This window comes from Lonchura striata, chromosome 1 (assembly GCF_046129695.1).
Source record: "Lonchura striata isolate bLonStr1 chromosome 1, bLonStr1.mat, whole genome shotgun sequence".
Taxonomy (NCBI): Eukaryota; Metazoa; Chordata; class Aves; order Passeriformes; family Estrildidae; genus Lonchura; species Lonchura striata.
The window spans coordinates 121,084,218-121,100,989 of NC_134603.1; the positions used below are offsets into that span (position 1 = coordinate 121,084,218).

The 16,772-nt window shown below is 34.4% G+C and overlaps 1 protein-coding gene across 11 annotated transcripts in view; it reads left to right on the forward strand.

Moving 5' to 3' along the window:
- TBC1D5 (TBC1 domain family member 5) overlaps nt 1–16,772 on the forward strand; it is a 312,792-nt gene that overhangs the window by 73,063 nt on the left and 222,957 nt on the right. The window lies entirely within an intron of this gene.

The window sequence follows — 16,772 nt, forward strand, 5'->3', positions numbered from 1 at the left end:
ACACCCTTGTTAGTTCAAGTTTCCTCTAGCAGTGGTTTTTGTACACTGCATCTCCCTTGCCCCTGCCCCTGGCATGTTTCCCCATTTCCCTCCTGAGCCTCCTTTTGGGGCAGCATGACTCTGAAGCCTGAATTGGCCATGGACAGAGCCCAGCTGAGTCTGGCAGAGCTTTTTCATTGTACTTGGTGCTTGCTTTGTAGTTCATTTTAACCACAAAACCACCCTTGCCCAGTACAAAGGAAAAACTAACTTCTGCCTTGCAGTAGTTTAAAGTGGGCTTTATAACAAAAATGGAGAGAGGCTTTATACCAGGGCCACTAGGTATTTAGGCATCTAAAAGTAAAGAATGCTACATTTAGATGAAATCTATGCAAGGAATTCTTAACAATTAGGGTGTTGAGATATGGAAATGGGTTGACCAGGGAAATGCAGGTGCCTCATCCTTGGAAGTGTTCAGGGCCAGGTTGGATAGGACTTCGAGCAATCTATTCTAGTACATGTCCACCCCTTTGCCCATGACAAGAGGCTGAACTAGGTGTTCTTTAGAGGTCTTTTCCAACCCAAACCAGTCTGTGATTCTACTTGAGGAAAGCAGCTTCTTGCCTTTATTTTACCTGATTCGTATTATGTGTGTCTCTTACATAGTTTCATTTTATAATGTTTATTCTGCATTTTGTTGGCTTGCAAACTTTGTTTCAGAGACATTGCAGTGGTTACAAGTTGTATTGATTGAACCTAGTCAAAAGACTTTAATTTGTGGTTTGGTTTGGTTTTGTTTTCAGTAAGAGATAAGTGATGATCATAAATGCTGATCAGAATTTGTTAAAATGGATTTGTTTAAATTGTTCTTAAAGGATTAAAAGTGGCAGCCTTAAGAAAATTTGCATGAAGTGAACAATGGAGGGGAGAAACAGTTGGGTTGCCAGTGGTGTGTATAGTTAAAAAACCCAAGATTGTAATGATGTTTTGGTGTATTTGAAGTGATCCTCGTACCATAGATGTGACAATCACAGACAGTTGTCTCTGATGTGTTTAGAGCTGTGCTAATGTTCCAGTAAAGTTTTAAGGACAAAAAAAATTTTTTTAAAGAATTGGCTGCAATTTCCTTTGACAGGAAGGGATGCTATTTCATGGCTATCCTTGGCTCCTTTTTCTCCCTCTGCTCCTCCTGAAGAAATTCTATGAGACTTACAGAATCCTTTGCTTCCAGGACAAATCCTAAAGGAAGTTCACAAAATTTTAGTGGGTTTTGCTCTTTAAGTTATATGGATTTAAATGTCTAAACATGTACTGAAGGATATTGACAGGTACCAGTGTAGATGCCAGCCGAGTGCAGTTGGAGTCCTATACTAGGGACTGATCTGCAATGCAAGCAGCAGCATTTCTCAGTTGTTGTGACTGGCCAGCATTTGTAATTTGATGGAAAGCAGATGAATAAAGCCAAATTAAAGTGACAGTGATGACCAACTGCCTAGTAATTTAAGACCCTCCACACATTGCTTATTGCTCTTTATGCAATAAACACATATAGTAAATATAGACCTTTCTAGATTTCTCTAATGTGATAGAAGCCATGGTGGGCAGAAATTACTGCATATTATCAGCACTCTGTCCTATGTGAATAAATTAACGTGGAACTTATATAAAACTTAGAACTTCCTGAGCAGCTTCATCTGGTTTTGTTCAAGATTTCATTGAGTGATATGCATTATATAACTTCATATTAAACATTTTCTTTGCAATTTTCTTTGTGAAATTTCTACAGATTTGTAATTTTTAAAGAATAAAATCTTGACAGCAACTTTTGCAGTACGTTCTTCCATATTATATGTCTAATCCTCTAAAATCTTTCCTCATAAGCATTAATGTAGTAAGAGTTGATTCTGGTATGAATGGTTCAACTAGATTTCCAAGAAGTGGTTGAATATTATTTTATCATTTTGTTAAGCAGCATGCCTGCCTGAGAGTTACAGAAAAGGTTACCTGTATCTTGAAACTTGCAATATTTTTCATCTTTTGCAAGGGAATTGTAGATCAAGTGCAAGAATCTTTATATTATAAATGTTTTAAACTTGTTTTGGCGTATTAATCTAGATTATTTAAAAATCCAGAGGTGTACTTTATAGTGGGATCCAAGCTGGATCTGAGGGAAAAAATCATTATTCTGTCATTTGGCAGAGAGGAGTAAGAGATAGAAAAGGAAGAAAATGCTTTTCTTTTTAAGTGAAAGTATTCTTCCATAGAATGTACCAACAAAAAGCAGATCAAGACAGTCTTGCTTGGAAACACTCATACCATCTGACAGGAAAGTGATTTTAATTAATTTAAAATCCAGAAGCAACAGTATTTCTTCTTGAGTAAATGGTTGGACGACCTTAATTACACATTGCTTTTGAAAGCACGGATTGCACTTAGTTTCTTTTTGTTCTTTTAGATTCGGACTTTGGAAAGTATTTAACTTACAGGAAGTAACACAATACTTTCCTGAATTGACAGGCTGTTACTGAGTTTTCTCAGTATGAATACAGCTACTTGAAAAAATATTAATTTAGTGGAATATTTGGAAATTGGGGATTTTTGGTTTGGTTTGGTTTATATAACAGAAAAGTCACCCAGTACCTTCAGCTGGATTTTGGCATCAAAATTTTTAAAAATGTTTGCTGCATAAAAAGTAAGTTTTGACAAAAGCAAAGGAAATGGCAAAGTATTTTAAGTTGTGAATCAGTATCTAGTTATGTCTAATCATGATTTAGTGCTGCAACTGAGAATATTTTATAGCGTGAAACTGCTCTAGGTGAATAGTGGCCAGCTAGAGAAATAGTGAGTGACTAATTGTATTTCTAGATTCATTTCACTTATTAAAGGCACTTTTATGAATGAAATGTAAGCATAGAATGGAATTGTGGTTACTTCTGTACATGAAAACTATAGTTATGAAACCTGCATGGTTTTGTAACATTTTAGGGGGAAATAATCATGGGTTTATTTTACTTTAATGTTTAGTTTTTAGTCAAGACACATTTACATATTAAAATATTCCCATACAAAACATTATTCTTAGTCCAAAAAATACTATAATAAACACCATTAAAGGGTTTGACTATTTCATGTTAAAAAGGAAGTTCCTCATTCATTACATTTTTACTCTACATAAGGATTTTATACCTTATACTCCTAGATTGTTTGAAAAGAAAATTTGGCTAATGCAATTTTAAAAATTTTTCTGACACTACTTTTGAGATGTCATTTCTCTCTTGAATATATAATTAGTGGACAATGCAGATTTCATATGCAAATTTCTTTGACGAGTTGTAATAAAAGCTGCACTTAAGACTTTGCCAGCATTAAAATTGCTTCCAGCATCTTGTTTCTTGTGACTGTTTTAAGTTTTGTAATTAATATTGAGGTTTCAGTATTTTCTCTGTGGCAAGTACTAGGGAGTGGCATCAGATTGTTTTCCCTGTGTTCTATACAAACTAGCTCTGAGTTTGGGACAGTCTTCTTAACATCCCTCAAGGTTTTGCAGTTAAAAGTCCCACAAAATAACTTCCCCTTTTCACAGTATTTGTAGGGTGCAAAGAGGAAGGTTTTCTTGTTTGGTAGCCACAAGTTGGTCTGGTGTAGCAGTGGTACTGACTTCCCTATTGCCAGGCATTCAGCAGAAGCCTGGGAAATTTAGTACTTTACTCAGAAAAATGAATTGCTTCAAGTAATTGGGAAAAGGGAAGTGATATTTAAAGGAAGAGACTGATGGTTTGGGCTATTGTCTGAGTCCATACTTCCTCCACTTATGAAACTGGAACAGTCTTGAAGTCCTTATAGATTCATTTGTATTACAAGGCACAAAGTTAAGGGAGACCAGAAAATGCACTGTTTTTTAAAATACATGTCTTTGAATATATACACAGTTCTTGCATCTCAAGTTTTGTCTTCTAATGATTGCATGTTGAATAACTTGAAAAACAATATATATAACCAGCAATTTTATTATACGCAGAACTGATCCAACTCATCTTACGTGCTCAACACTACTTCCTTACAATGTATGTCATTTTTTCATTCTCATAGTGCTTCTCAGGTATCAAGGAATCACCTCCTTAAAAATAACATAGGTATCTGAGATTGTGGTAGTTTGTTTAATTTCATATGTTTGCATTTTCAGTCTGAAAATGTCACACTCGGCTCTTACCAAAATGCACAAAAAAAAAGTTCCTCATTTAAAAATATGTCAGAATATTTGGACCAATTTGATTTGCCAGTTTTTCATTCTGAAAGTCTAGATTTTTTGAGTCAGAGTTATATGTTACAAAATTAAAGGAAATATTTAGTTGACCATCACAGAAAAATCATGATTGTGTGTGTGTGCAGAAATACATAGCCTTTGTGTGTGTATGTCTCACAAGAGGTATGTGAGATTTATGTTCTTCTTAACTGACAAGTTCTTTTTCCACTCTAAGGATATTTAAAAATAATTCTATCCATTTGGTGGAGCAATAGCTTAGTTAATGAAATTTGATATTTTAGAGTTTTTCATTCTTGTGTAACATCTGTAGACATGTTTCCAAACCTTACATACAGTTCTGTAATTAACTTAGTGTTTCCATTGTGATTTTTCAATGAATAGAAAAATTATATTTATACAGATGGGGAAAGAAACTAATTTTCCTCAGCAATACAGTTATTAGATTTTGGTGGGGTTAAAATATAAGCCATCAATGCAAAACCTGGTTTTGTTATTACCTGCTTAAAATCTTCTTTAGGTTTTACACACTTCAAATGAGCAGTGAGGTGTAGTCCAGCACCCTGTCTATACAGGGGTAAGATCAGTTAAGGAACAAAGCATTTTTTAACTTTTACAGAAACCTGTGCCTCTCTGATCACAGCACAGTTTCTTTATTTTTATTAGTTTTTCTCTCTATGTAATGTACATGGAAAGTTAATGATGAAAGAGTAGTAAAGTATTCATTGAAACTGAAAATTATAGTATTTGCAAATATAAAAATCATAATTTACATAAATTTTATAGTCAAGAACATAATGAATGTAAATATGCCTTCATCTATTCTCAGTCTTATAATGCCATTCTTTGTCCAGTGGGAGATGAAGAGTGATGTTGAGACTGCTGTTTAACCTATTTATTATAGCAGCCTAAAGAAATTAAATAGCCTTGATGTAAATATGAGGTGGGAAAAGAGTATTCATCTCCATTGAGTGACATAAAAAACCATGATAAGAATAACAGGCAGGTGGGTATGCATTAAGCACTGAAGTCCCTAAATTTGGACACTAATTATAACCACAAGGACAATTACCTCCCACATACTTAAACTTTAATTTCAGTCTGTTTTCAGACCAAAAATATGCTTCACAGTTCTTTGGGTACCAAATTTGGATTTTCTCTTGCATTCTTTTTTCATCTGATACATGATTCCTTTTCCCCTCCTATTAAATGAGGGCCTAATACTAAAAAGCTGAATTCATTATGTACTCTGTGGTACAATCAGATATTTAGACCTCCTAACTATGCTGAGGAAGTCCTACCCATTTTTAGTGCCATAAGCAAATGTCACACCATTATATATTATATAGATAATGAATATATACAGAATATTATATATTAAAATTATTTGGAGCAGTTGTTTCAGCTTCATATTAATGTTACTTACACCGGTGATGACCGGTAGCTACATAACCTGTTGCACCACATAAGTCACTCTTTCTTTCTTGATGGTGTATTCTTGTAAATGCAGATAGTATACTTGCACCCTTTCCTAAAATTATTTTTATGTTATATTAGATGAAGTAATTTTTATATTGAGTAATTGCATTAAAGTACAACCCATGGAATCATAAATGAGAACAGAGGTGTTGTATAAAACTGTCTTTTAAAGTTAATTGAGTATTGCAGTTTCTTCAATGTTAAACTGGTTTCTGTACAGGAGAGATCATTTTCATGTTTAGCCATTCTTTCTTTGGTATAAATCAAGGTAAAGTATTAATTATTAAGAAAAAATACAAATCATTACTTCACCTGTAGCTTGATATTTAATATTAAAAAAAAAAGCATTATGTCTCTGTCTAACCTGATGTAATAATTAAGACGTAGTATTTCTAGACCGAATTTGTCTGATGTTTTTCAGTAATTCTATCTTACTATCCTTTTCTATGCTTGATTACATAGTTATTGGCTATTACACCTTCTCCACATGTACTAAACTATAGATGTCCATCAAATCACCTCTAATCTTAATATAAATAAAGTAAATATAATGATTTTTTGTCCATCTCACACACATGATAAAAAGGATTCCCTAACTGTAATTATTCTAACTCCTTTTTTGGCCCTTTTAATTTCAACTTCCTTTTGAATTAAAGATACCAGGCCTAGTTATAGCATTCCAGTGATGCCATATGTGCAGATAATTTCAGGTCCTTAGTACTACCATATATTTCCCTATAATGCACCCAGGGATTGTTTTTAGCTTCTTAGCTACAGCAACATAGTAAGAGCAAAAAAAGCATTTGGTTATTTACAATGACTTGTAAGTTCTTTAGGGATTCACTGCTTTCTAGGATGTAATCCTCCATTTTATGTGGCCTGTCTTGTAGGTTCTTAATGTTCTTAAGGTAAATAAATTAAAATAATGTAATTTCTACTCTGAGATTTACTTAATTTATGCAGCTTATTGGAAGGATTTTTACCTATTTTTGTCATCACAGAGCTTCAGATTTTTTACAAAACAGTGAAGAATCACTCATCAGGTTTTATGTGTATTTTGTGTGATTGATATTTTTAAAAAGACAATAAAGGGGACTTCACAAAGCATTAGAGCATTAATATAGCACGAAGAAGGATTCTGCAGTGTTTGGCTTCTGCTGATACCTAATGATATGGCAAAAAAAAAACCACTCTTCTACAAGGCTGCTTTTAAGATACAAGGGAACCAGAGGAATTGTTAAGAATAATAGATAGCATACCTTGGATTAATTTTTTTAAAATTTGTTTTTAGGAGCAGAAGCACAAAAATCCTCTCTTAATCTTTCTTTTAGGTATGCTGCTTATTTAGCTTTTAGTAACTTGTAATTTAAGATCACAGTTATTAGGTGTATTTCAGCATTTTATATATCGCTCCCAGATGCTACAGTATTAGTTTTTATCACTGCATATTTTATGAAATGTCAGCCTTCTGTTGGCTGTTCATGCAGCATTGTTAGTGATCAAAGCCACAACATAAAGGAGAGGAATCTAAACAGTTGGCTTATCTTTGTCCTTCATTGTGACACAATACCATAAAATTACTTTACTATATAAAAGGCAGGCAAAGCTTCATGCAGCACACTCTGAAAAGGTGAACTTTTTGTTATGCTCAACAAAATAGATAAACTTTTCTGGGTGATATTTTATGTAAGGAAAGTAAAGTTAGCAATTGTATCTTTGGAGTTGGAAAAAGTTTTCATCTTTTCCTGCCTTTTTAAAGCAAAATTATATATATATGTATATATATGTATGTGTCTATGTTGTAATGCTATTATAAATCTATCCTTTAAAAGTTTTTGAAATGGAAGAAATGTGTGTCTTTTGGACTATTCTGTATGAGGTGTTGTGGACCTCTTTGGGATACAATTAATCAAGACAATTTATCATTTGAAGAGGGATAATTGGGAAGGTAATAGTTAGGCTTTACGTGATGAAAACTGCTGGTGATTATCACATATGTTTGGCTTTCATTTTTGTTTTTCACACAGGAGATTATTTTGAGTTTATCCAAATTTTTGGTTAAAAATATCAGAATATCAGTCAGCCTTAATTTTTCTGCTTGCCTAAGTGAGTTGTGTATCAGGACTGAAATAATAAAGTAGGAAAAACTCTACAAGCTCTGGAGATATTCTAGGAATAAAAATCTTGAATGATTTTGATCAGCTGTTGTGTATGCCCTGCACAGCAGTTGGTTCAATCAATTTTATGTTTTGGCATGGTTTTATTAAAGCGAGCTGCTGCTTTCAGTAAATCATTGTAAAGATGCTACCTTTCTATATGCTTTTTGGGGACCTGCAGCTTACCAAGTCAGTCTCTTAATATAAGCAGACTTAACTTGCCTCCTCAAGAGACTGGGCTGAATTAGTAACCCCCTTACCATGTGCAGTATTTATAAGATGGAACAGAACACAAAAAATTGAAGTAGTCTCCTATTGTGATAGTGGTACAGGAAGTAAAACAACAAATGTATTTCTGTCGTATTGAGGGGACCTATGAAAGGCATGTCAGTCAACAAGGCTCTTGACAGTATCTCTTAAAATAGATGATCAGGCACACTTCCTGATTGCATGTGTTTGTGGGTTTTTTCTAACTTCTGCTACTCATTAACTTGTATACATATATTCTCTCACAGTATTTGATCATATTTTGATAAATGTTTCAGAGGTTTTGAAAAATCAGCAGTGGCATTTTCTTCATGGCATTGTGATCAAGATGGCCACAGTGCTCCATGTTATCTTGGCTTTATGGATGACATGGTAATTTCATCTATCTTTCCTTAAAAGCTGGTGCAGGAAGAGATCATTCCCATGTACAGTCAAAGGTTTTAGTACTTCTTTCTTGATGTGCTTCAAAAATACAGCAGGTAGAAAACAAACTGTTATCAGTTTGTCAAAGTTGAATATATTTAGTATATCAGAAACATCAGTTAATTAATGCTTTCAATTAATTAGAAAAGTGGCATTTAGGAAAACAAAACAATCTGACAGTGGTAGGGAGTTCATCCATCAGCTATCTGACAGTAGTGAGCTCAGTACAGGTCATCCTTCCTAGGTCAATATGGCAACACACAGAGTTTGCATAACTTTCTACCAGCATCAAGTTTATGATCCTGCTCCTGCTCTTCACAACTGAAAGGGCTGAACATTCAAAGCTGCAGACCTATTCCCCATCTTTCTAGATAAATTGTGATTGCAATGTGTTTTGCTTCTGATTTTTTGAAGAAGTAGGTTCTCCTACTTTTTTGAAGAAGTAGGTTTTCATCCATTGTCCACGTGAGTAGGTGAATTTTACATGTCTTACATTTAGTGGAATTCTGGTTTGCTGCTGAAGGCAGAAAATCTCCCATTGGGCCTGGCCGTGATGATTTGGAGTCATCAGAGAAATTGTGATGCTTACAGCAATTTTGGTGTCCGCAGCAGGAAGAGGTGTGTTCCTCAAAGAGAATAATATACAAGGGTGCATAAGCAAGGTTAGGTGTCTGCACTTCTTGCAAGTCTAGAAGTTCAGGTGACCAGGAAGAGAAGACAGAAAGCAATAAAGTCAGTCTTTAAAGGGAGAGATTTTTCCTTTACTGATTTACCTTTAGCAGGTGTTTTAAACTACTGCAAACATTTTATTCAGGGCTCCTTTTTATTTGTGTATCCAAGACTACTTCAAACATCTGATAAAAAGATGCTAATAACACTTTAAGAGCTGAAAACATGCAAACCTTATCCAAGCAGGTTCTCTTATCTTTATATAGGTGAATCTGTTTGATTCCCTGTCCAAGAAGTCATGCATTGAATGCACAGCTTTCACATATCCACTTGCTAACCTAATATACCCAATTGCAGCGACCAAAAGTTAAGTCTTGATGAAGCATAATATGTAGTGGTACTTCTTTCTGTAATTGGTGCTTTGTGGTCCACAGTTTCATGAACTAGTAGTAAATAGATGGGATGATAGATCTTTGTTAATATGCTGGATATAACTGAGGTAGCTTGGTGCCTTTTAGCCTCATAGTCTTGAATCTTGATAGGCACTTACCCAGCTGATATGCTTTGGAAACGTAATTACACTTACAGATGTTTTGTGTGTGTATATGTGCAAAATATTCTGTAGATTGTTCTCATAATTTGTAAGCATAAATGTGAGCTTATTTCCATAGACAAAAATTTCATTACTATTTTGACCACCTTTCCCAGTAAGTTCCAAAGGCAGTCTTCACTATGTAAATTAATATACTGGTTTGTTGAGCATTTGTCAATGCTAATGCCAGCAAAACCAAAGGTTTTTCAGCATTTTTTAAATGCCATTATCCTCCAATCTCTAACCCGAGGTTATAAATGTAACTGACAGAAAAAATTGAGCAAAATTGATAGTCAGAAATTTTTTAATAAGATACAAATTGTTGGTTTGGACTTGATTCCTGGTAGATGAAAATTGTGTTTCTAAAATGTAGCTATATTAGTTTATGTGAAGGTTATCACAGTGCTTATACCTATAGGGTGTAGTAGTCAGATTTCTGTCCTGCACTGCAGAGTGCTCAGTGTGAGTGACAAATACTTAAAAACAAAGTTATGTACAAGAGGTGTTGCAGATACGTATTTAAGGACTTCATGTTGACCCCATTCTCTCTTATTACAATGCATTTTTTGGATGCATTTTGCATTTCCATTTTTTGGTGGTCTTGTGTCCCTGGCCTGCTAGAATTGGCAAAGGGATAAGTCAGTGAGGTTTCTAGGAAGCTGTTAGTATACTTCTTTAGTTAATACACAGATTTATATTAAAGATAAGTTTAATAGGAACTGTGAGTGTTGGGTCACCTGAAAGAATTAAGATGAATTCATGTTAGCAGTTGAGTAGCTCAGATATTTTCAAAGCTAATGAAGTTTTACTTCAGAATTTACTGTTAAAATCTAAAGTACATGTCAAGCCTTTCCCCAAAGTGAGAGGGGCAGGATTGGAAAGGAGGAACAAGGCTTTCAGCATTGGTGAAGAACCTATGCACTAAAGAAGCAATCCGACCAGCTAAATGAGGAATTTCCAGCAAGGAGGTGCTTTCTAACTGGGGGAAGATTGAGAGTTAATGTTGGATTTTGATGCATTAATTAATCCCTGTTCACACTTCTTACAAATCTATATTTGTAAGCATTCAAACTGATAAACATTTTCTTGTATTACAAACATGCAAAGGTAAAGGAAGATGCATAGAAAGCTCAAAAGAGCTGAATATTGCTTCAGTTTGGATGATATCAACAGAATGCTGATAAAATCTGAGTACTGCAGAGATTTTGGCTGTATTAAATATGCTACTTTCCTCACAGAATGTGGGCTACTAAGCTCTTCCATGTAAATACTGGCAAAGACCCGGGTTTCAGTTTCATTAAAGTCTACCCCACCAATAATAACTGTAGTCAAGAGATTGCAGTATTTATATATTCATCAGGTGCACTTTGTTTAGTTGTGATATTAAAATGTGTCAAATTGCTCTTCAGGTATGAATGGAGAGTTCATACTCCTAATTTTTATTGTACTCTGAGATTATCACTATTTCACCTAGAGGTTGAATATTGTGTGAGAGTGTTCAGAAGAAATTTAACATGTCCAACTTCTGATTTGCTAACATAAAGACTGATTGTTCCTTTTAACAGCAATTAAGAAGGTTACTGTTCTAAAATATGTATGTGTCTGAAGTTGCGAAGGGGCTAACGAGAAGAAAAACAAATGCCTCCTACAGTAGTAGTAGTGCCATTCCCATCAGTTCAAGAAAAGTTTGTTTAAAAGTGGAAGGCGCAGCATTTTGTGGTCTCCTTGTTGGATCACCTGCCAGTTAGTGGGGTACTGTGGCTGTCTTCCTAACTTTGCATCTCATGAAACCTGAAGGGAGAAGGTACTGAGATAAGATAGTTCAAACGAATGGTGATAGGCAGTGATCGTTTCTTACTGGTGAGTTAGCAAACAAGGAATACGTGTCTCTCTTCATAGTGGCTAAGGAGGGATGAGCTCAGGAATGTCTGACTTTTAGGCATGCAAGCCTTTCAGACCCAGGAGGACAAAAATGGGTGAGTTTAGGCTTGAACAGGATGACCATGGTGTCTGTAGGGATGAGTAGATTTCTGTCATAAATAACAAAACACGGATCTTCCCTCCCTACCTCTTGTGTTTTTAATTGCATTATGGCTTTTAACTTCCCATGAATGTACGTGATGTAGAGCAGTGTTAATGTAAAGTATACGTAGAAAGGATGGTGTGTGCTTTTATTGCTCTTCATTTTAGATTTGTGGCAAGATGGAAGGAGGAAGGTGAACTAAAACATCGTCACAGTTCTGAGGCCTACTAAGGAAGATCTCAGCTGTGTAAACATTCAATTTTTTCTGTTTATCTGTAAATGTAATGGGATAAATTATTTCCACTCCTCTGACTTTATTGTCTTCTCAAGGTTTTAGATTCTGAACTTAACTTTAACAATTTGGTATTATGTGGAGAGCACAATGTAATAGCAACATTTGTTGTGTTTTTTTATCTGTTTCTGATATAGTTGACTTTCAGTGTTTTGAGCCATTTAGTGTCAAGTGAATATTTTAAGTACTGACAAAGAGAAATGAAAAAAAAACAAAAACACAGCTGTGACATCTTACATCACTAAAATTTTATTTGCACAGGCTCAGAGTTTTACTCCCTGCTTTTTAGTACAAGCTGAAAGTAGAAATCCTGAAAGTTTAGAGATTTTTACATATCTTGGGCAGGGGTGGGTGGTGACATCCCACTTTTGATTTGTGAGTAGAAGACTAGATTTTTTGGAAAGTTCCTTTATTTTATATTGTAACCCATTGTAGCTTTTTTAATCATTATTTTCTTAGCATATTTTCTTCTTTTAGATAGTCTGAACTAGTTTCTTTACTATGCACCTGCTATTCCTCCTAACAAATTTAATGCTTCATCTATACTGAGCACCCCACAGGAACACATGACTTAGGAAAGGGAAAAAATCAGCAGAAAAATAGGTGGTCTGAGCATTTATGTGTTAAATATGCATGTTAATTAGAAAAAATTAGAAAAAATATGAAAACAGATGTTCCATAAATTACTTCAGTCTCAGGATAGTAGTAACTTATACATTGACAATAACTTTTATATGTGCATGTATACGTGTATGTCTGTATTTGGAACATTTATGCAACTGCTACATGGATAACACTAGAAAAATAACTTCTAGCTTAGTTAGGCCTTCTGAATATCACCTGTATTTGTGGATGTTTCTTTCCTCTCTTGTGCTGTCCATTGAATTTCTGAAAGAACTTTCCTCACAAAAGGCTCTGCCAACAGAATCAGTTGTATCATGAGACTCCTGGGGAGTATTTGAGGTAACTGGCATCAAATATATGCAAAACATTTTATTTGCATATTGATATTGTATTAAGCAGAAATTTTAAAATGTAACTATTTTATGTTCTCACATAGCCTGTTCTTTACTTTGGTCTCTTTTTTCTCTTAGCTCCTCTGTAGTGGGAAAAAAAATCCTAAGACTTTCTAGTAGAAGGTACTCCAGCAGAGACAACTAAAATATTGAGAATGTGTTAACAGAAGAGAGAATTTTGTAAGTGGATATTCATTTTAGAATTCATCTGCTCTTAGTGGAGTCATTTTGTCATTTTATAAAGAAGACACTTCTGAATGACAACCAATTTTCTGAATATAAATTCTGATATAATTTGAATAATTACATAATTTCTGTCCACGTTAAAAAAACAGACATATGTGCAGTTCGTTTTCTAATTATCACCACCAGAGACTGAAAAGTTAACTCTCAGAAAATGAAGGCAATATAACATGAAGTAAGGGGAAATTTTGAAAAATAAAGACCTGTAGCCTTCTGTAAATTTTCATATAATTATTTCAGTATAAGATTATACTTTTCTAGTTTGATACCTTTCATATTCTTTGAAACCTTGTATTTTTCTGTTTCATAAATTTTATTTTTTTTCCCTTTTGTAAAATCCAGCATATGCTGTAGGAAGGTAAAAGGCTGCAAGATGTAGACAATGAGTTGTGGAAGAAGATTTTAACAGATTGGATTGTTAGTATTGAAGACTTTTAAAAACAGTGTTCAGGGTAGGCAATTGCTATTCTAGGAGATGCATTACACTAGTAAATTTATGAGAATGTGGTACTGTAAGAAAATGAATTACAGAAAACTATTAAGAAATCTTATTTATGTCTTGAAGAGGAAATATATTACCATAAATCCTACTTCATACCAATAAATTGTGTTGCCTACACAGAATTATTTAAACAAGAAAAAAAATCAGTGATGTGTTAATCGTTCACTGCACATGTATTCATTCTCATTGGAAGAGTCAGATCTCACAAGGACAAAAGGAAATTTTATAAAAAGGAGTGAAATTGTTCTAGCTGTGTATCTTAAGTTTTCAGGGAAAAAATACTTTGGAAACTTCAGTATTCAGTCTCAAGCTAATAGTGGTGATGACTTCAAAGCCTGTTTGAGCCACCATTTTTCTGTGATGTATTTTTGCATTTTCTTTGCTAGACTTACATATTTTCATGAGCAGGCAGCACATACTGATAATTCTTTTCCCCTGGAAGATATTTCTTTTATTGCTACTTTATAATGGAACAAGAGTAGCTGTAACATCTGAGCCCACACCTGTTAGAATACCACCATGCCATTTCTGCTCTGGTTATTTTAAGGAAGTATCACAGTTGGGGTTCTGGCTTTGGTGGAAATGTCCAGGTTTTTCTCTTCTGTCAGCTGAAGGTAAAAACCTGTGGTCATTGTACCCTGGTGCTCTTACTGTTGCCAACGTTAATAAAATAATAATGGCAAAATTATGATTCCAGCTCAAAATAGTAACCATCCATTAGTTTTATAATGTTGGGAGGGAGTAATATATCTGCATTCAGCCATCCTTGTAGTTGGATGTAGGGTAGATATATGTATCAAGTGCATTTCCACAAGTATTATGAGGCCCTATGATTTTGCTTCAGTAAAAATACATAGCTACTGAATTTTTATTTGGCCACAGATCATAGTGAAACCCCTTTCCTGACAGTAAGCAGTGGTTCGTTCATGTTCATTCTCTGTTATTCCTTGGCCTAGTGACCTTTTTTCCAGATTCTGAAATAAATTAGAGAGCAGCTGCTTTGCTTTTGAAAACCACAACCTAACACAATCACAACCAGACCTTCCAAAAATCTCTGCTATTATTTAGACATCAATGAATAACAATTAAAAATAATTAGGAAGAGTTTGTGAAAGAAATTATAACATTGTTTTTAAATTAAATACTGTATATTAACCCGGTGAGTTCTACCAGTGCCATTTGTTTTGGTCTGTATTCATTACTGTTTGGATATATTTAGACTTGGATATCCTTGTTCTGGTGTGACCATCTAGTTCTCTGGATTTGTGGCTAAACATGTGGATCATTAATGATGCTGAAGTTTGCATTCAACCTCCTCTGCATGATTGCCCTTCTGGTTAGAATCCTGTAAGATAAAGGATAAAGATAAGGATGAAATGTGAGACCTTTAGATGGAAATGATAAAGCCTTCTGAGTCCAAAGATACAAGAAATAATGCTCTTAAAATATTTTGGCTTTCAAATATTTCTGTAATTGCTTTTTTATTGTATGAACAAAACATGGAAGTTTGTGTTCTGTTAAAACTTGATTATTCCAATATGAGACTCTGACTAGCTGAATAGCTAGAAAACATAGCAGGCTTTCCCACTTTTTTATATATCTTGGTTTTACCCAAGTTGATTTATATTTCAGAATTTTCTCATTATTATGAGAACTATCATATTAAACACTTGAGAAAAAATAAATGTCTGTGATCTAAAAAATAGTATATGTGTATACATACACATATATATAAATGTTTCATTCTAACAAATCTAATTGTAGTAAAGATGATATTGTTAGTATTGCGATAAGCATTTGTATTTCATGCAATTTTTTCTGTACATTGTTTTTCCTACCCTTGTTAATAAATATCAATAAATATTTCCAACCCAGAAATATTTCTTAGGATGACTGGCTTTAATACTATATCCCTATTTATTCATCCTCATTAATGTGACTAGAATTTTTATATGGGGAAGTTCTCTCTCATTCACTTTTCTGGGAAGGCTATGATTTTTGTAGGTATGTGCTTCCATCTGTCAATGCTAGATGATGCCGAATTGTAGGAATGTTCCTTGTGTTTGAAACAGAAGGTAGTAAGGCTTTTGGCTATAACTTAGTTTTTGTTGTGAATTTGTTTCAAGATTTCTGATTGGCTTTTGAGATATCTCTGTCTGGTGTACCAAAAAAAAAAAATCTTGTCATAGAAAACTCTGCTTTGGTTGACAAGATGTGTGGGAGAGCAGACGTAGCATTCAGCATCTTTAGGCTGTAGTATTTATTGTATTCAACAGAGATAAATACTCCCTTTGATTCCTGTTGATAAAGGTGATACTGTAGTCTCTGTTGCTGAAAAGATGCTCTGAAGCATTCAGTACGAGTTGACACTTGCAAAGAGCTAGGAGTGATTCTGAGGGGTGGTTGTCCCCATGAAACATTGTCCCCATGCAACAGTTGTCCCCATGAAAGCTGGTAAATTTGTGCAACACCACTAAATAAGCCTCAGTGCAAACCTGAATCCCAAAGGTGGGGATTGTCAGAGGTACTGCCTAAGGAGCTAATATGTGAGCTTTTGTTTCTGTATTGTATTTTAAAATGAGCTTTTTGCTATATGTTCTTCTGTTAGCATTTTTAGTATTTTGCTTTTTCATCTTATTCAGGGGAGCAGCAGTATCTGTGCTGCACTATCTTGGTGTCTCTTTTGTGTTCATATACATCTGTATGTAAGTTATGTGTGGTAGGAAAAGAAAGTGCAAATAAGTGATTTAGAAAGTGATGAAACTCGATGCTTGAAATATTTTCCCCTATAAACTCGTTCTGTAGTCTGAGATTCATCCAGAAGAGAAATACAGAGGAGCGCTTTTGTTCCTGGAGAAGGTTGCTTCATG